The sequence below is a fragment of the Amborella trichopoda genome, chromosome 7 (genome assembly GCF_054954075.1).
Source record: "Amborella trichopoda isolate Santa Cruz 75 chromosome 7, AtrichopodaSantaCruz75HAP2 v2.0, whole genome shotgun sequence".
In the NCBI taxonomy this organism is placed as follows: domain Eukaryota; kingdom Viridiplantae; phylum Streptophyta; class Magnoliopsida; order Amborellales; family Amborellaceae; genus Amborella; species Amborella trichopoda.
In genome coordinates, this window is record NC_142342.1 from 12,926,557 (window position 1) to 12,947,223 (window position 20,667).

General features: G+C 34.9%; 1 non-coding gene across 1 annotated transcript; it reads right to left on the minus strand.

Moving 5' to 3' along the window:
• Positions 1-320: 320 nt before the first annotated feature.
• Positions 321-2,064, minus strand: LOC18428633 (UDP-glycosyltransferase 92A1). Its single transcript, XR_016058739.1, has 2 exons — positions 1,347-2,064; positions 321-1,279 (listed from the first exon to the last, which is right to left on the minus strand). It is a non-coding gene; the product is annotated as a UDP-glycosyltransferase 92A1 (transcript).
• Between the last annotated feature and the right edge of the window lie 18,603 nt (positions 2,065-20,667).

Here is a 20,667-nt window from a genome sequence, read left to right on the forward strand (position 1 = left end):
GTACCCGTGTAAACAAGGAGAGGTTTTCAAATGATAACGAGTGGGCATTTTCGATTCATTATTTTTTTCAAACAAATAGAGAGTGGTTTGATGGGAATCTCAAACTGTCTTTTTTTTTTTTATCAGTTCAAAAACTCTAACCTCCAACTAAATAAAAAAGCAAAAAAATTAAAATACAATCCAAAATAACATCATCGGATCGAGAGAATAACATCATCGGATGGAGAGATAATTTTATAAAACAAATATAATATTCTCATATAAAAAGTGCGTATTGTATTTTTCTTGCTTATATAGAATCCATATATAGAATCGATATATAAACTCAAAATTCTTTTATTTTTTCATATATCTACACATCTCAATCGCTGGCTAAAATATATTACAAAATCGAAATGCTCTATTTCAGAGGATTTTTTAGCACGGGTTTGAGTCGGCACGCCGATTGTTTTGAGTCGTTGTTATCATCTTTGTGCTCATTGAGCCAATTGCTAACATTTTTTTCTTCTGAATCGTTTGTCGTCTCTCTAACTTGAGCCACGCTCTCGAGAAATTCATCCAGAGCTCTCAAACCCTACCCCCTTTCCTCCGCCGCCTCCTTCAGAATCTCTCTCACCAACGCCGCCGTCATCCTGGCCGCCGCCCCCTTCTCTCCGCCCATCGCTTCCCCAACCACCCGTGCCGCCTCCTCCCTCCCTACGCCGGCCTCCCGTCTCCTCCCAATCTCCACGCACACTCCCACCTCCTCCACCAGCAGCTTTGCATTGTAAAACTGATCACCGCCCAGGGGCCACCCGATGATGGGAACTCCCTGGCTCAGGGCCTCCACCGTCGAATTCCACCCACAATGGCTCAGAAATCCCCCAACCGAATTGTGAGATAGGATGGTTAGTTGAGGTGCCCATCCTCTTACTATGAGTCCTTGCTTCTTCTCTTTCACCCAATCCTCGAACCTCTCCGGCAACCACTCCGATTCGAATTCTGTTCCCCTCGCATACTCTACCGGGGGCTTCACCGCCCAAATAAATGGTTGCCCGCTTAATTCGAGCCCCAGAGCCAACTCCTTCATCTGTGAAGCCGAAACGTTAAACTGGGAACCAAATGAGACGTAGAGAACAGAGTTTGTTGGGTGCATTGATTTTGAGATATACCAAGTGGTTTTCCATCGCGCTCGGTGAACCCTGAAGCAGTTCTGGTCAAGAAGGGTTGCGGAACTAGGGGACCGACTGCCCAAACAGGTCCGCTTGCCATGGCCTTCAGGTGCTCCAGTGCCTAAGGCTCAAGCTCGGCGACCGTATTACACAGTAGGCCCCCAGAATGAAGAGAAGGTAAGAAATTTCTCCTCATAAACTCGGACCACAAGTCCATGCCATCAGCTGCAAGGATATTAGGAGAAGATGAGAACGGGAGAGCTTCAACCCCACGAGATCAGGCAGCTCAAACTCGTCGGAATCGGTGTTCTTGTGGGGCATCTGCAGCCACAAGCACGCTACGACTGATGTCCCAAATTCCCCGGAGGTCGAGAAGGAAGCATGGAAGATGCCAAGCTCTTCAGCAACACTCAAAGTCCAGCCGCAGAAGGCATCGCCAATCAAGCAAAGAGATCGGGGACTCTCAGATAGAAGGCGCTTGAGGGCAGGTTGTAGTGACTCGACTGCCTTGCAGAAGGGGAGGAGGAGTTCAGGGGGAATGACATCGGTGCTCTCCGTACCAGCCGGCAGTCCGTGGTCAGTGCTGGAAAGGGGAGCTCGGCCACCGTGATGGTGGCCGTGGCCAGCATGGATCGCATCTTCTGGGCGTTGCCGGGGGTGCCCACCAGGATGATGGCGTAGGACGTGCGGTGGGCGAGCAGGTGAGCTAGAGCCAAGAAGGGGATGAGGTGCCCTTGGGCTGGGAAAGGCACCAACACCACGTCTTCCACCTCTTCCCCACTTGCCTGTAAGTGGCTAGCCGCCATGTCCATTTAACTCTAGAGAGAAAAAATGTGTTGCACAAGGAGAATTTGTTGAGAGAGACAAAAAGGTGTTGTTCAAAGTTGAGAGACGATACAGTAGGGTTCACCAAGGAAATGGTACAGCAGCGAGAGGGCCCAGTTTTTTTTGTCGCACATTTACGTTGTAATTAAGAGAGGTTTGTATAGAGCCGAGACTCTAAACAATCAAAATAAAGCTCACTTTCAAATAATGTCCGAATAGTGAAAATCTTTGTGATAGCTTTGAAATATATTTTTATCTCTAATTATAAAACTTCAAATTTAAAAAATAGTGTAGATGAAGTATATGAATAAAAATTTAAAAATCTTGAAAATTGACAGTTAAAACATACAGTACAAGATGCACTTTTTGTAAAACTTGAAATCTATTTTTTTTCTCATGTTTATGTACCTCGATATTGAGATGATCAATTTGAGGATATTTTTACATCAAAACAACTTCTGGTGAAATTTTTGAGATACATTCTAATTTGATTGTTTAGAGGAATCACGTGGATGTATGGGCCTTTAAATCATTGACATTTCACAAGACTACCTATAACGGCCAAAAAATTAATATTAGATTTTTTTTTTTCTAAATAAACTATTTATCTAAATTTAGAGTGTAGATTTACTTTTATAAATACAATAATATTAACATAATTAAAAAATATTTTAAATAGAAAATGATCAAAATACCCTTATGTTTTATCAATATTTTCGTTTAAAAGATTTTTTTTTTTTTATTCTATTCCAGTTATAAAATTGACGCTGAAAACAAAATTTTAATTAATATTATTTTTAATAAAATCTTAAAAAATTAAAAACATAATTCATTTTAGCCGATGAGGCTGGTTCAATCTGAATTATTAAAAGGTGTGTGGATGCAATACCGACAAATCAAAAAAAAAAGAAAAAAAAGAAGGATAGGTGACCCAGAAACCCTATAAAAAATCAGTCCGGATTGGCAGAGCGGCGACTCAAATTATTGATTGAGACGGATTGAATCTGCTAAAACTTTTTAACTGAAAAAAAAGGAAAAGAAAACAGAAAATAAAGTAATATTTTGAAAAAATAAATAAAATAAAAGGTGTGGTTAGCTCTAGCCACTTCCCCAAGAGAACCGGCTAGAATAGGGTGGTTCATACCAGCAGCCCACCAGATCTTAACAGTAAATGGTCGGCTCTAAATAAACAGTGATAATTGGACTCTTTCGATCAATTCCGAATCAAGAACGAGTGATTCCAATCTGAATTGGTATTTTTTAAAACCCTATATGCCTTTATTTGTGGAGCAATCAGGGCTGGCAACAGGCTGGACCTGGACCATGGTCGGGTCAACCCTAGCCCAATCCTAATCCCCATAGGGCTGGCCCAGGCCCAACATTCGGCCCTGAGCAAGCTAAAGAGACCCTACCCCAAGCTCGGTTCTAGCCCTATTAGGGCCAGACAAAGTACTGGGCTAAATAAAATTTTTTAAAAAAAATTGCAACAAAAGAAAACAAAAAAAAAGAAGACCATGCCAGGCCGGCCCTACCCTAGGTTACCTGGCCTTAGCCCATGCTGTAATTTTTACGGCCGGGCTGATTGGGACTGACGGACTGGACTGGACCGGGATGGCCACCTAGCCCATTTCCACTCTAGAGCAATTCTTGACGAGAGAGCAACGTGGACAAGGCCTTGTCCAGTGGCACCTATTTGTTGTTGATGGGAAGTAAAGATGGCATTTTCCATTTCCATGAAAGGGAGTATAGCATAATCCCATGATCATGGAAGGTCCACGTTCATGGAGATCGTCACCATGGTCGGATAGTGTTGGACACTACATAGAATACCAAAAGCAGTAGAAACACTAAAATCAACTATATCGGATGGAAATCCCAATATATTTTTTCAGGTTTGATACTTGCCATGTAGATGATGTGATGTTCTTGTGTTCTTTTGCTTACATCTCTTCCGGTTCGAGAGTTTGATGCTCGCATTCTAACGTTGATTACTAAAACCAACAAGATATACATGATGTAAATCTCGAGCTTTTAAGAGAAGGTCCGATAGCTTTTCGATCACCTATGAGTTTTTCATTTTAGAGCTTCCATAAGGAGAAAACTAGGGAGAGAAATGGGACTTTCTTTTTTTAGTTGTAGAGAGGAAACCTGTTTTAAGAGGTAAGTGCATCCCATCAAATCTTTACTCTTTTCCCTATTGTTTAAAAACTTTTAAGGTAGAATTTTATCCAAAAGTGGGCTATCTTCCATCTTTTGGATAATTATTCCCCTTGTGCTTATTCTCAATTCGATTCGGATTACTGACTAATTTTATAGACATCCTCTTCTATATTAGCCATTAAAATTGCTGAAAATATCATGGACATTCTTTCACCTATAAGATGTGGACACTAAATCCAAGGTCACACTATAATAGTTTTGGAAAACATTTTTAAAAGAACACCCAATATAAAAACCTCAAGTCACTAATAGGCTGGTGAGCATCTAATTAGAGTACACTTATTTCTTCAGGTACGAATTGGATGCAATGGTGTTCCCCTAGGCCTGCTATTGTTCTGTTTCAACTTGACTACGTTTCTAGCGCTGGCCCCAACCCCGTCGAGTCATACGTGACCATGGAGAGCATGTTAAAAATAAACTTGATTATGTTCAAGGGTATTTTGGATATTAGTTTTAAATGTAAGGGACATTTTGGAAAAGTTATTTTAAGGGTACTTTTGGAATGATGTAAAAGAACTGTGTAGAGTTCCAAAACCACAATTCCAAGATTGAGAGAGATGAATCAAAGATTGAAAGCGATGAATTTCAAGATTGAGAGAGAAGAGTCCCAAGATTGAGAGAGAGGAGTCCAAAGCATGCAATGCATGCAAATTTGAATTGGAAATGAGTGAAGACTAGAAATTTCTTGATTATTCATGTAATTTTGTCCAAGCATATAGGTTGTAAGTTTTGAGAGGGAAAACTTCCCTAGAATGGTGTAGAAAGAGTCTAGAAAGCTCCTAAGTGGTCTATATATACATGTACTATGTTTTTGTTTAAGTAGAGTGAAGAAATTGTGTTGAATTGAACTCTTTTGTGTGCATAGTACAAATTCTAAAAGTAAGCTTTCTTCCTCCGTATTTTCTAACAAGTGGTATCAAAGCCAAAGTGCTTAAGAATGGCTCTCTTAGTCCAACAACAAATTCCTCTTCTCACCAAAGATAACTATGAGAATTGGAGTATTCAAACGAAGGCATTGTTGGAGTCCCAGGATGCTTGGGATATTGTTGAAAAGGGGTATGTAGAACCAGCAACACCGCAAGAAGAAGCGGCTTTGGATCAAAATCAAAGAAGCGTGCTAAATGAGTCGAGAAGTTTGGACAAGAAAGCTCTTTTTCTTATGTACCAAGGAATTGAAGAGAGCACTTTTGAGAAGATTTCTTCCGTTGAAAATTCAAAAATGTATGGGAGATTCTTCAAAATTCTTTCAAAGAAGTGGAAAAGGTGAAAAAAGTGCACCTTCAAACTCTTAGGGCCGAGTTTAAGGCATTGAAGATGAATGAATCCGAAAATATTTCGGAATACTTCTCAAGGAGTTTGGTTGTTGTAAACCAATTGAGAAGAAATGGAGAAAATATAGATGATGTAAAAGTAATGGAGAAAATACTAGGATCACTAGATCGTAAGTATGAGTACATTGTTGTAGCCATTGAAGAATCAAAAGATTTAGAAGCTATGACTATTGATCAACTCATAGATTCCTTGCAAGCCCATGAATAAAGATTGCAAAAAAGGACTCCAAACTCTTTGGAGCATGCACTACAAACAAAGCTTGCAATGAAGGAAGATAACGAAGAATCTCGTGGAGGAAGAGGCCAAAGAGGTAGTGGCAATGGATGAGAAGACGTGGTAGAGGCAACTTTAACTATGGAGGTGTGAGAGATCAAAACCAACCACAACCTCAAAGAGGACGAGGAAGAGGTAATTTTGCAAAGCCATAAAATCATTCAAGGTATGAAATATCCACTATTCAATGTTATCATTGCAAAAAATATGGTCATTATAGTTCTAAGTGTAGATATCGTTCCCAAAATTATGGATTTGAAAAAGCTAATTTTGTTGAAAAGAAAAATGATGAGGAAGAACCAACTTTGTTATTAGCTTATAATGGTAAAAATGGTAATCAAATGGATACATGGTATCTTGACACTGGTGCAAGCAATCAGATGTGTGATAGAAAGGAATTGTTTGTGGAACTGAATCAATTAAGTCATGGGCACGTAACATTTGAAGACTAATAAAAAAGACCTTTAAGAGGAAAACGCAAAATTTTGATAAAAATGAAGAATGGAGGTCATCAATTTATTTTCGATGTATATTATGTGCCGGACATGAAGAATAACATTTTGAGTATGGGGCAATTATTAGAAAAAGACTATAATATTTTTATGAAAAATAGAAGCCTTCACTTAAGGGACCAAAGAAACAATTTGATTGCCAAAGTGATTATGACTAAGAATAGAATGTTTCCCATAAATATCAAAACTGAAAATATGAAATGCCTTAAATTTATTTTGAATGATGATTCATGGTTATGGCCTTTTCGTTTTGGACATCTTAATTTTGGTGGTTTGAAATTGTTGTCAAAAGCAAAAATGGTGAATGGTTTGCCATGGATAAAGCAACCTGATGGGGTATGTGAAGGGTGCATTGTAGGAAAGCAACATCGAGAAAGCTTCAAGAGTAGAAAATCAAAGAAAGCACAAAAGCCTCTCCAACTCGTGCATACGGATGTGTGTGGACCACTTGAGCCCATCTCACAAAGAAAAATCGGTACATTCTAACCTTTATTGATGATCATAGCAGCAAAACATGGGCTTATTTCCTTAAAGAATTATAGAGGTGGAGACTATATTTCTAATGCTTTCCAAAACTTTTGTAAAGAACATGGAATTTTCCACTAAATGACCACATCCTACACACCACAATAAAATGGTGTGGCGGAAAGAAATAATAGAACTATTTTGAATATGGCAAGATGTATGTTAAAAGAAAAGGAAATGCCAAAGGAATTTTGGGCCGAGGCCATTGCTTGTGTAGTATATTTGCTGAATAGGTGTCCCATAAAAGGTTTATGGTATAAGACACCCGAAAAAGCTTGGAGTTACTACAAGCCAAATGTAGAGCATCTAAGAATATTTGGGTGTGTGACTTTTGCTAAAATTCTCGAAGAGAAAAGGGCAAAGCTTGATGACAAAGGAGAAAAATGTGTACTCATTGGCTATAGGAAAAATACAAAGGGTTACAAGCTATACAATCCCATTACTAAAAAGGTATTCTTGAGTAGAGATGTGATTTTTGATGAAAATGGAGTATGGGATTGGAAAAATAATCAAGAAAAGAAAACTATTGAGGTTGATGAAGTGGAAGAAAAGGGACAAGTTGAGCATCAAGAAGACTCTTTGAACCCTATTCATGATGCTTTTTCTAGTTGCCAATCTATATTAACTAGTAGTTCATCTCATAGGCCCATGAAAACAAAAAGCCTTCATGAAATTTATTCGGTTACTCGTAGGCTTGATGTTGAAAATGAAGATCTCACATTGCTTTGTCTTTATGCAGATTTGGATCCTATTTATTTTGATGAAGCATGTAAAAGTAAAGTGTGGAAAAAGGCCATGGATGAAGAGATTGAAGCAATTGAGAGGAATGACACATGGGAGCTTATAACACTTCCTAAGGGCCACAAATCAATTGGTGTGAAATGGATTTACAAGACAAAGAGGAATGATAATGAGGATATCGAAAGGTATAAAGGAAGGTTAGTTGCTAAAAGGTATAAGCAAAGACCCGGAATTGACTATGATGAGGTATTTGCCTCCGTTGCTTATTTGGAAACTATTAGATTAATTATTTCTCTTGCAGCCCAAATGAAATGGAAATTTTTTCAAATGGATGTGAAATTGGCATTTTTGAATGATGTTCTTGAAGAAGATGTGTATATTGAACAACCAATTGGTTATGTGAAAAAAGGGCAAGAAACCAAAGTTTACAAATTGAAAAAGGCTTTGTATGGTTTAAAACAATCACCTAGGGCATGGAATAGTAGAATTGATAAATATTTTCTTGAAAATGGTTTTTCAAGGTGCCCATACGAACTTGCCCTATACATAAAGAAAAATAAAAATGGAGATATTTTGCTTGTTTGTTTATATGTTGATGATTCGATCTATACGGGAAATAATCCGGGCATGTTTAAAGAATTCAAAGAATCCATAAAGGAGTTTGAAATGACTGACATTGGACTCATACCTATTTTATTGGCATTGAAGTTAAACAAATGGACCAAGTGAAAGAAAAGATGGTTGAATTGGTTTATACAAAGATGCAAGATCAAGTTGCTGACATTTTTACAAAACTTCTCAAACATGAATTATTTCAAAAATTGAAAGTTATGTTAGGACTAACTAAGTTGGAAAATCAAGCTTAAAGGGGGATGTTAAAAATAAGATTGATTATGTTCAAGGGTATTTTGGGTATTAGTTTTAAATGTAAGGGACATTTTGGAAAAGTTATTTTAAGGGTACTTTTGGAATGATGTAAAAGAACTGTGTAAAGTTCCAAGAACACAATTCCAAGATTAAGAGAGATGAATTCTAAGATTGAGAGAGATGAATTTCAAGAATGAGAGAGAAGAGTCCCAAGATTGAGAGAGAGGAGTCCAAAGCATGCAATGCATGCAAATTTGAATTGCGAATGAGTGAATACTAGAAATTTCTTGATTATTCATGTAATTTCGTCCAAGCATGTAGGTTGTAAGTTATGAGAGGGAAAACTTCCCTAGAATGGTGTAGATAGAGTCTAGAAAGCTCCTAAGTGATCTATATAGACATGTACTATGTTTTTCTTTAAGTAGAATAAAGAAATTGTGTTGAATTGAGCTCTTTTGTATGCATAGTACAAATTCTAAAAGTAAGCCTTCTTCCTCCATGTTTTCTAACAGATCACACTACACTCCGGGTCACTAAAAGACCAGTTATATCTCGCACGGTGTAATAGGGAATAGGGATCATTGTATGCACCTCTATCTTTATGGTAATAGTGGTCTTGCTAAGCACACGTGGTATGAGTCACATGCCACAGTATAAACGACTAAAAATTTTCTGGTGCTCTCTATAAAATTTGATAGAGTTTTCCTCTCTAAAATTTAAGATGCTCACTCTCTCTCTAAAATTTTAAATTTGAGATAGTCTCGCTCTAAAAATTTGAGATAGTTTCTCTTTCAAAAATTTTATGTACTTTCTCTCTCTAAAATTTGATATAGTTTCTCTCTAAAACTTAAAATTTGAAATAGTTTATTTCTCTCTAAATTTTCTAAGATAGTTTATCTCTCTAAATTTTGTTGGTACTTTCTCTCTTTAAAATTTGATATAGTTTCTCTCTCTAATTTTAATATACTTTCTTTCTTTAAAAGTTAAATTTTTAGATAATTTTTTTCTCTAAACTTTTTTGAGATAGTTTCTCTCTTAAAATTTTTTTAAGGTACTTTCTCTCTCTAAAATTTTCATATCTACCAAATGTGTACTATGTTTCAGGTTGAGGGGGACCGAAAGTGGAACCATGGGTCTTGAAAAAAAAAAAAGATTTTGGTTTGGAAATGAAACGTGGAAAAGTTAGGTGGTTTTTCAATATTTAATTTCTATAAAATTTTAATATCCTTGCCATTGAGCAAACCAAATGAAAGATTTCAATAATATCCAAAATACTAAAAATTCATGCCCTAAAATCCATATGCCTAAACGAGCCCTTAGTATACTTGGTGCGTGTGTGGCAAAAAATATATTCTAGCAATCATAGTTATTCTTGTCATATTTATTCTTCCATGATCAGCCAAGAAAATGAAAATAAAGGTTTGGGCCCAAAATGATTCCTTAACTACCTCACAAGGTAATTGGCACGGTGGCTACATGCCTTGATGTAAGAAAAAGTTTATATAAGGTTGCAACTTTAAAATATAGAATTAAAGATGTGCTTGAAAAATCTATCGAAAAAGTGGTTTTAACGTTGAAAAACCCTTGATTACCTCAACATTGATATATATATATATATATATATATATATATATATATATATATATAGATCGAAGACAGGCAATAATGAATACTAATACTCAAAATAAGGGAAAAAATAAGATGGAAATTATTCCATCATCACCTTCTAGACCACCTATAATAAGCTATCTACCATTGTCAGGAAAACCTATAATAAACCTCCCTGGAACTCCAAGCCAGCTCATAAAATAACAGGCCCAAGAGATCGCCTCTTCTCCTAGCCGGGTAAGAGTTTCTCCTTCAGAAAAATCATTATTCATAGAAACTACCTTTCTTATTGATACAATAATAGAAGATGAGCATTGGGCATTAGACCCGACAATTATTGCCAATTATTACTTAATAAATAATCTGAATCCCTCCAATGGTAATAAAACGAGGGAATGGTACGAAACAATTCTACTGGAGACAGGCTCAACCACTTTGGTACATTTTTACCAAAGAAATACTAATATAGTGGCCTACTCAAAGCTTCAAATAAGAAAAATAATATCATACAAAGAATGGGGGCCTATGAGAAGTAGAAAGCTACAAGCTCTAGAGTTTAATAATATATATTACAGATACTCTGAATACATGGATGCCTGGCATAATGTTTTTGCCCTCCAAAATAGCAATAACACCCATACCTGGTTTATACAAATAAAATTACCAATAGTTGAGAAACTTCCTAACTAGTTTAGGAATTGGTTCCAAATCTGGGGATCAGGAACAGAGATTCTCCTTGATAAAATACAAAAATCCCAGACCAAGTTTGCATAATACAATAATAATGACCCCCAAATAGATCACTTTCTATACTTCATGGCATTATACCAAATTCCTTGGATAATGAAATGGAATTTTGAATACCTGATAATTTCACCAATGACTAGGAGTATATCCCACTGCTAGGAAAGAAAATATACATCAAATGGTGGGACGTTTATGAAAACAAGTCCCTTGATCCTGAGAATATTAAGTTCAAACAAGTCCCACAACAAATACCAAAAGAAAACCCAAATAGTTTTGCCGAATATATCAATAAAATGAAAAGGAAAAATCCCAAAGCAACCAAAGAAGAATTGAAGAAACAATTGCTCCAAATATTTGAAGAAGAAGGAGAAGCCATGTTAACATCATCATCAAAAAATAATGGAGACTATGCAGTTAAAAACGAAACTGTGAACTGCAACAACCAATAATCGAATTCTCCTAATAGAAGCCCAAAGAGCTCGAAGAAAAGCCCGACAAGCACCCAAATACTGACAAAGCCACCTGTCCACTGAAGGATTCCCTTTGTCCGCCACTCTAAATACTGACAAAGCCACCTGTCCACTGAAGGATTCCCTTTGTCTGCCACCAGAAGACAACCGTACGCCACTTATCCACTACACTGTACAAAGATGCTGCCGACACACCTTTTCACTGTCCAGAGATGCTGCCAACACACCTTTTTACTATACAGAGATGCTGCCGACACGTTTTAGTCCTCTCATGGTACTGTACAAACACCTTTTTGACTAATCAGAGCATTGTTCCAGCTTTTGAGGTGGCACCCAGAAATAGGAAATAATTCATAACCTTTTCAAATCCGGGGTTATAAAACCAGAAGACCTGCCATTAGTTGAACATCCGCAGATGGAGTTTCCTCTCTGCTCTCTTCTTTCCCTCCGATCTCTTCTTTCTCTCTCTGCTCTTTTCTACTCTCTTTCTTCTTCTTCAAGAACCAGAGTTAAACATTCTTCAGAGCATTTCTTTTCTCAGCCTTGGATCTCCACTCCATTCTCGGGTAAATATCTATAATACTTCTTTTTAAATCCTCAATACAACCCTGCAATTGCTCAATTCTAGATCTTCGTCTTAACCTCTGTCTTCCATTACTACTCTTTTTATTTCTCTACTCTGTCTCTTTACTCCTTCTACTCTGTCTCTCTACTCTTTCTATCTCTCTATTCTGAGTGTAATGTATATCCGGTGGTGTATCACTAGCCACTCGGAAGTCTGAGTGAATGTTTGATTGTAATATTAATAGCTTGCCAACTTATTGTCTTGAAGAGTGGAAACTGTTCTCCAGTTTCTGTATATGTGATATGTAAGTCTTTTAATTGCTTTTAATATTCTGTTATTATTCTGTAATCTGCTCATACTTTCTTTCGTATAAGTGTTTTCTTATGACATGCAAATAAAGTTTATATTTAACGTTAAGGTTAGAGATATCACTTATACTAATTGGATCGTGCTTGATATTTCTTCCTTTTCTTTACTTATAATGTTAATTGTTTTATTTTATCTAAGATTTGTTAGAATCTTCATATAGCCTCATGTATAAACTATTAATAAAAGCTTAAATAAGCTCATGAAATAGATCTTGGTGAGTGTTGGTATCAGAGCTATAAGTAGTTTATCAATAGTGAATTGAAAGCTGATAATAATATCTTAAAGCTTAACAACTTAATGAAATTTACCATTCAGATGTAAGTCCGAGAGTTGAAACTGAGGTAATAGTAGTCCATCGCCGACAAAGGCCAGGAGAGACGCGAAAAGGCACCGTGACGTAAATCTATTTGACACGAGTAATCATCCGTTACCCTAATGGAAATTTTATTAGGACGCTATGCAATAAGACATTATCATCATCTAACAATACACTAAGGATAAAAAAAAAAGAAGAAATAATAATTGATAATTTAGAAAAACAAATACACAAATGGAACATACCAAGAGTTTCTATCACAGATATCTATAAAAAAGGCACTTTTGAATTTAAAACCGGTTATGCAATAAAAACAATAGAACAAACCTTATCAGTTAATAATGAACAAGAGAGTTTTCAACTGTTATCTAATAAAGTGATCCAAACTCATAAAAATAAAGACTATAAGTATTTACATATAGGTCTTATACAAATAGCAGTAAAACCCCTTACAAGGTTAGGACTAAATAATTCAATATTATTATGCCTTAGAGATAGTAGACATAATAAATTTATGGATTCCCTGCTAGGAGTAGTAGAATCTAGTTTATGCAGTGGTCCAGTTTATTTTAATTGTTTTTCTAATTATTCAGTTTCTTTAACAGATCCCAACGTCCTTAAAGTACTTACCCTTAATTTAAAAACCCAAGGACTCGATATGAATCCAGGATATCAAAATATAGCTTTAATTTATAGAATATGTTATAAAGTTATGAATACAATAAACCCAAATGTCTTACTAATAGATACCAAAGGACAGATAGTATTTTTCCAAACAAATATGGAAAAATCCAATACTGTCATTCCAAAATCAGTTAATTGGTCCCAAATAGTTCTTCTAGAAAACTGGTCTATCCATAATGAAAATAAACAATACAGAGCCTCCGTCAACAACGAACCAGATCAAATAATTGAACACCTGGATGGAAATATTGAAATCCAATTCAGTTCAAATCGAAGGGCCAGGATAAATTTTGCAGATAATAGAATCAAACCTCCCAGAAGAATGCATGTACCATCCAGACATTCTACCTCATCTTTACGAGATAAACCCTTAAGTCAAGGATTAACAAGAACTAATAGCAATATACATATCCCTGTATACAAACCATGTGATCCTAGTCCATCAGGAAGTGAACTTACATTCTCAGACCTTAACTTTCAGGTCTTGACATTTCAGAAAAAGGAAAATGTTGATATAGAATATTTAAAAAATGACTATCTGTCTGAAAGCAATAGAAAAATAAGCGAATGGCATCTTGCAGAATTCTCGCAAGAATTATTGGATGCCTTTCATAAAAGGTACAATAAATTTATAAAAAAGAATAAACATAACATAGGATTCTTTGATTGGTTAAAATCAACCCTCAAAGAAAAAGATATTCCCATCCCTAATTTTGAAATAAATACTTTAGAAAACCAATATCAAATTTTTTATACAACAGAAGGTGAGGAAATACAAAGCATACATCCTCCTGAAAAAGGACTTCAGATGAAAGGAATATTAAAAGATAGACCCGAGACAAAAGCCTCTCCATATAAAATAACCATTAATGAGCATGGCCATAAGATTGAAATAATTTCCACAAGAGTGAATCCTCAAAATAGCAAATTTTAAATGCTACAAGACAATGGACAATACAAAATGAATTCAATCAAGACATACCCCATAGTGAAAGCGACGCAGTCAATACACTTATTTATACAATAACTCTTCATTTTATATGGAGCACTTCCTTATTAGATGCTAAGTCAGAAGATCAACTATCTAATTTAAGGTGTCCAACATTATCCCACTACAAATGGTATAAGGACGTATTTTTCTCACGACTTCTGTCACGAGAAGATAGTAGTGCGTACCATTGGAAAGAAAAATTCATAGCAAGATTACCATACCTATTTGCTGAAAAGGTGAAAAATAGATTAAAAAATAAAAATGGAGGGATAATTCCATATTCTCTTTATACCCTTGGAGAATTATTGACAGAAATCTGTGCATAAGGTCTTCCTCTATGTACTGACCTAAAGTAGAAAAGGCAACTTGATAAATAGAGAATGACTGGTGAAAAAGAATTAGGTGATTTCTGTGAATAATTTGGTTATAATACACTATCTCCATCTGATAAACTCTATAGAAAGAAAAATAAAAATAAGAAGTCCTAATTTGACCAGAAAAAAGACATTAAGGAAAAATTTACTAAATTTTTTTTCCCAAAAACCAAATTCAAAAAAGGAAAGAGAAAAATCCCAGTATGTTATAATTGCGGGAAAGTAGGTCACTATAAAAATAGTTGTAGAGTTAAAAAGAAAATCAATGCCTTACAACTTGAAGAAGAGATAAAGAATCAAATATATGATATACTTCAGATAGAAGAAGAATCCAATACTTCAAACTCAGAGACTGAGTCCCTTGTTGGAAGAATAGAAGATGAAAATTTAATATTGAGTAGTTTAGACTCTGATGAAAATATAGAAGATTGTTTCTGTAAGTCTGTTACTACACTTACAAATGAAGAAAATTTAAATATAGATCTAATAGATAAAATAGTTGATCCAGAAGCCAAACAAGAAGCTTTGACACAATATATACAAATGGCTAAATCAAAAAAGAAGCCAGCCCCTCTGGTTAAAACCCAAGAAGAGTATAGCATCGCTGAAATACTCAAAAGAATTGATAAAAAAGATATTGTTCATAAAGAACCTTCTATTTCCGAATTAAGACAAGAAACAAACGAGGTGAAATCTAAAATTCAACATCTTAAAAATAGAATAAGAATTTTAGAAATGCCTGTTGATTTTTCTGAAAATAATTCTGATGATGTGTTAGAATTTGATGATCTTTTAAATTCACAAGAAAACATAATACCTCCCATTGTATCTCCAATAATTAATACTCTAGAATCATCTGATACAGCAAAAAAAGCCCATAACTGATAATAATTATCTCAACTTATTAGATAAAGTTATTACTCAGAAATAGTTTACTCTAATTAGAATAATAGTACATAAATAATACAGTTTTCAATCTTTAGCATTAATAGACTCAGGAGCTGATCTTAGTTGTATAAATAAAGGATTCGTTCCTACGAAATATTTCAGCAAAATAATGCAAATACTTAACACAGCAGATGGTAGCAAATTAATAATTAATTATAAATTGTCCAATACTGCAATATGTAATAATTGAAATTGCTTTGAAATGCCTTTCATAATGGTAAAAGGATTAAGCCAAGCAGTTATACTTGGCACTCCTTTTTAAAATTTATTATATCCCTTAAAAATAGATAGCACAAGAATTGAATCAAATCTAGAAGGACAAGGTAAAATTTGATTTTATAGATAAACCAAAGGTAAAAAAAATTAATAATATTAAGCAAAAGATAGAAAATAAAGAAAAATTTATATGCCAACTAAAATAAGAAGTAAAATATAAAGTAATGGAAGAAAAAATATCTTTACCAGAAAATAAAGAAAGGATTGAGAATATTAGAAAAACAATAGAAAGAGAAATTTGTAATGATTTACCTAATGCCTTTTGGAATAGAAAAAAACATGTGGTCAGTTTACCTTATGAGAACTTTAATGAAAATAAAATATCAACTAAAGCTAGGACAATTCAAATGAATCAAAAACTCCTTGAAATATGTAAAAAAGAAATTGATGAATTACTCCAGAAAAAATTGATCAGAAAAAGTTCATCTCCTTGGAGTTGTTCAGCTTTTTATGTAGAGAAGGCAGCAGAAAAGGAGCGAGGAGTACCGAGACTGGTGATAAATTATAAACCCTTAAATCAAGTACTTAAATGGATCAGGTATCCTATACCCAATAAGAAAGATTTACTTGATAGCCTTGTCAATGCATGCATATTCTCTAAATTTGATTTAAAATCAGGATCTTGGTAAATACAGATATCTAAAAAAGATAAATAAAAAGCTGCTTTTAATGTCCCCTTTGGATAGTATGAATGGAACTGTCACACCTCAAGAATTTACAATACTGATATTTCTGCGATGTGACAGTCAAAACATATATACATCTCTTGATAGGACAACTTTATAGTGGTCAATTCTTACAAAGTAACAAAAGAAAGTTTAAGCACAACTACAATATCTTCCAAAGTAGATATTGACGAGCACTCAAAATGAAACCGCCGTTATCTTGAAAAAAAATGTTTACCATAGTTTGATGAGTTTGGCTACTCAGTAAGTGATCATCATAATTCTAAAAATAATCATGAATGAAAGATATCAATATTTTCAAAAAAGAGATTATTAACAGAAATGCATTAACAGTTTCACTTTAAAAAATGCATAATTAAGTATAATCCGAATAATTGAAATGCATATAACATTTTAACGGCAGTGCATAATTCAAAGGATTTCACAAATTACCCTACTGGCGTCCCAGATAGGTCCACATAATCCCTGCAGGTCCACTTATACCTCACCGGCGTACCGGATGAGTCCACTTAATCCCTACTGGCGTCTCAGATAGGTCCACTTGCATATTTAAAGTATTTCTAAATCTCTTTAAACATTCAAAAGCAGCAATGTCATGTACTCGACATATCACTGAAATTATTAATATGAATTTCACTGAAACCATTAATAATAGTCACTTTGAATAACATTTCAAAAATACCCAGTCAAATATTTTTGGCTCAATATCCGAAAGGTAGCAGTTCGTAAAGACATTCTAGCATAATTGCCAATTTAATATGTATAGAAAAACTATTATAGAAATTCAAGAATACGGAATCATCACAATTTATGGGATGTCAATTCGTAAATAAATATTTCACAGACAATACTATAACCAATTGCAAAAATATCAGTTTTCAAATAATAAGGCAGTCATTTGCACATAAAATTTACAATGTTTAAATATTCAAAAATAGTAGAAAGAAATCTCACAATTTTAGTAAAAGCAGAAATATCACATTTATTTCTAATAATTTTACAGTATCTAAAATTTTCTAACAATAGACAAGAAAAATAAATAAATTTATTTCTAAAAATTTACAGCATTTAAAATTTCTAACATAGATAAAATATCACAATTTTTATTAAAATGATTATTTTTTAAATTAATGAGGTCGCTTGCGCATAAAATTTATCGTGCCTAAAATTCATGATAATAAGCAGAAGTAATTATTTCATTTCATTTTTTAAAAGAACGAATTATTTTTCTAGATAATAAAATCACTTACCTAAAATATTTGAGTAGAAGCTTCCGATAAAAATTCGGCTAGAGAGAGAAAGAGCTCACTGCATTTCGACTAGAGAGAGAGAGCTCAAAATTTTCTATGGTGGGAGTCCTCACTTCTCCTATTTAAATTCTTACGACACCTTATTATATTCTTTTATTAAGTTACAGCTCACACATGAGGTGTAACAGTTATGTTACATCTTAAACGCTTAAGGCCCACGTCCACTAAAGGACGTGGCAATAGAAAAAGCTTAAACCAGGTAAAAGCTTTTAAAAGTAGTGATGGTCCCTAAGGACCACCATGCTCATACGAACCATCACTTATTTAAAAGTTTCTTTTCTTTCTTTTTTTTTTTAATTTTAGGATTATTACGTTCTTCCCCTCTTAAAGAAATTTAGTCCTCTAAATTTGTGTACCTAATTACTAAAATAGATAGGGATATTTTTCTCTGATTTCGTCTTCTCGTTCCCAAGTCGACTCCTCTCTTGAATGGTACTGCCATAATATATGGACCAAAGGAATCTCCTCGTTGCGCAACACTTGTTCCATTTTATCCAGTATCAAAATTGGCTACTCAATGAAGGATAGGTCCTTTCTGATTGGTAGAGGTTCATATTTCAAGATATGGAATGGGTCATGCTGATATTTTTGTAGTGATGATACATGGAAGACATTATGGACGTTTGCCAATTCGGGTGGTAAGGCAAGTCTATAAGCGACACCTTCGATTCTTTCTAAGCTTTCTTTTCTTGTCGAATCTCATAATGCCTTTTATTGGGTGAGCTTTTTAGGAAAACTCGATCACTTTCCTCAAATTCAAGATCTCTCCTTCGATTATCGGAATAACTCTTTTGCCGACTCTGAGCTGTCTTGAGCCTTTCTCAAATTAATGTTATCTTATCTGTAGTTACCTGGACAATTTCTGGGCCCAAAAGCTTTCTTTCACCAACCTTGTCCCAACAGATGGGTGACATGCATTTCCTTTTATACAAAGCTTCATATGGTGTCATCTGAATACTGTCTTGAAAGCTATTATTATAAGCAAACTCAATCAGGGGTAAATGGTTATCCTAGCTTCCTGTAAAGTCAATGACACAGGCCCTCAGCATATCTTCCAAAGTTTGGATGGTCCTCTCCGATTGTCATCAATTTGGGGGTGAAAGGCAGTGCTAAAGGTGAGTCTCGTCCCCATGGCTGACTGTAGCATAGCCTAAAATTTAGAAGTAAACCGAGTATCCCTGTCTAATACAATACTGACCGAAACTCCGTGGAATCGCATTATTTCTGTAATGTACAACTAGGCCAGTCGATCCAAAGTGTGTGTTGTGCGAATCGACAGAAAGTGGGCATCTTTGGTCAACCGGTCCACAATGACCCAAATGCTATCATGTCCTGAATTTGTTCTAAGCAAGCCAGAGACAAAATCAATAGAGATGTGCTTCCACTTCCACTCTGGCATGGGTAAAGGCTGCAACAACCCAGCGGGCCTGTGATGCTCAGCTTTTACTTGCTGGCATGTTAGGCACTTAGACATAAATAGTGCTACCTCTTTTTTTCATATTATTCTATCAAAAGGTTTTCTTCAAGTCTTGATACATTTTAATGTTTCAGCGATGTATCGTATAACGAGAGTGATGTGCAGCTTCCAATATAGCTTTCTTCGTACTCTCATCATTCGACCTTTGAATCTTAGCAAATCCTCACTACATATAAAAAATTCGTCTCTCTTTTCTAGCTTCACCTCTTCTACAATTGTTATAAGCTGAGGGTCTTTCTTTTGTGCCAATCGAATCTGTTGGATTAATTGGGGTTCTGCCTTAATGTTGGCAATCATACTTACCACACCATTAATGGACAGAGCGGGATGCCAATCCACTACTTTCTCTAACAATCTCATTTCTTGGTTCATTAGATGAGCTAAGACTCCCATAGATTTTCTACTTAGAGAGTCGGCTACAAAGTTAGCTTTTCCTGAATGATAATGGATTGTACAATCATAATCTTTTAAGAAATCTATCAATCATATCTGCCGCATATTTAAATCCTTCTGAGAGAAGAGGTATTTCAAGCTCTTATGATCTGTGTATATTTTGAATTGCTCACCATATAGATAATGCCTCTACATTTTTAAAGCGAATACTATTGCAGCCAGTTCCAAGTCATGAATTAGATATTTTTTCTCATATTATTTCAACTGTCTGGATGCATATGCCACTACCTTCCCATATTATATTAATACACAACCCAAGCCTTTATGTGAAGCATCACTATAAATCACAAATCACCCACTCCCCTCAGGAATAGTTAAAATAGGTGCTGAAGTTAATCGAACTTTTAGTTCTTGAAAACTCTCCTCACATTCACTTGTCCACTCAAATTTAACATTTTTTTGTGTCAATCGAGTCAATGGGGATGCGATTCGAGAAAATCCTTCTACAAATTTTCTGTAATATCCTATCAATCCCAAAAAGCTTCGAACTTCAGTCACATTACTTGGTTGTTTCCCATTAACAACGGCTTCAACCTTTGAAGGATCAACTGATAGACCTTCCTTTGATATGACATGTCCTAAAAAAGTCACTTGTTCAAGCCACTAAGTTTAGCATACAATTTATTTTCTCTTAATATGTGCAATACCATTCTTACATGCTGCTCATGTTCCTTCTGATTCTTGGAATAATTAAAATATCATCGATGAATATTACAATAAATTTATCTAAAAAAAGGCTTAAAGACCCAATTCATCAAATCCATAAATGCAGTCGGTGCATTGGTTAATCCAAAAGGCATGACTAAAAATTCATAATGGTCATACCTTGTTCTGAAAGATGTCTTGGGAACATCTTCACTTTTAATCTTAAGCTGATGGTATCCAGATTTAAGATCAATTTTTTAAAACACTTGTGATTCTTGTAATTGATCAAATAAATCATCAAT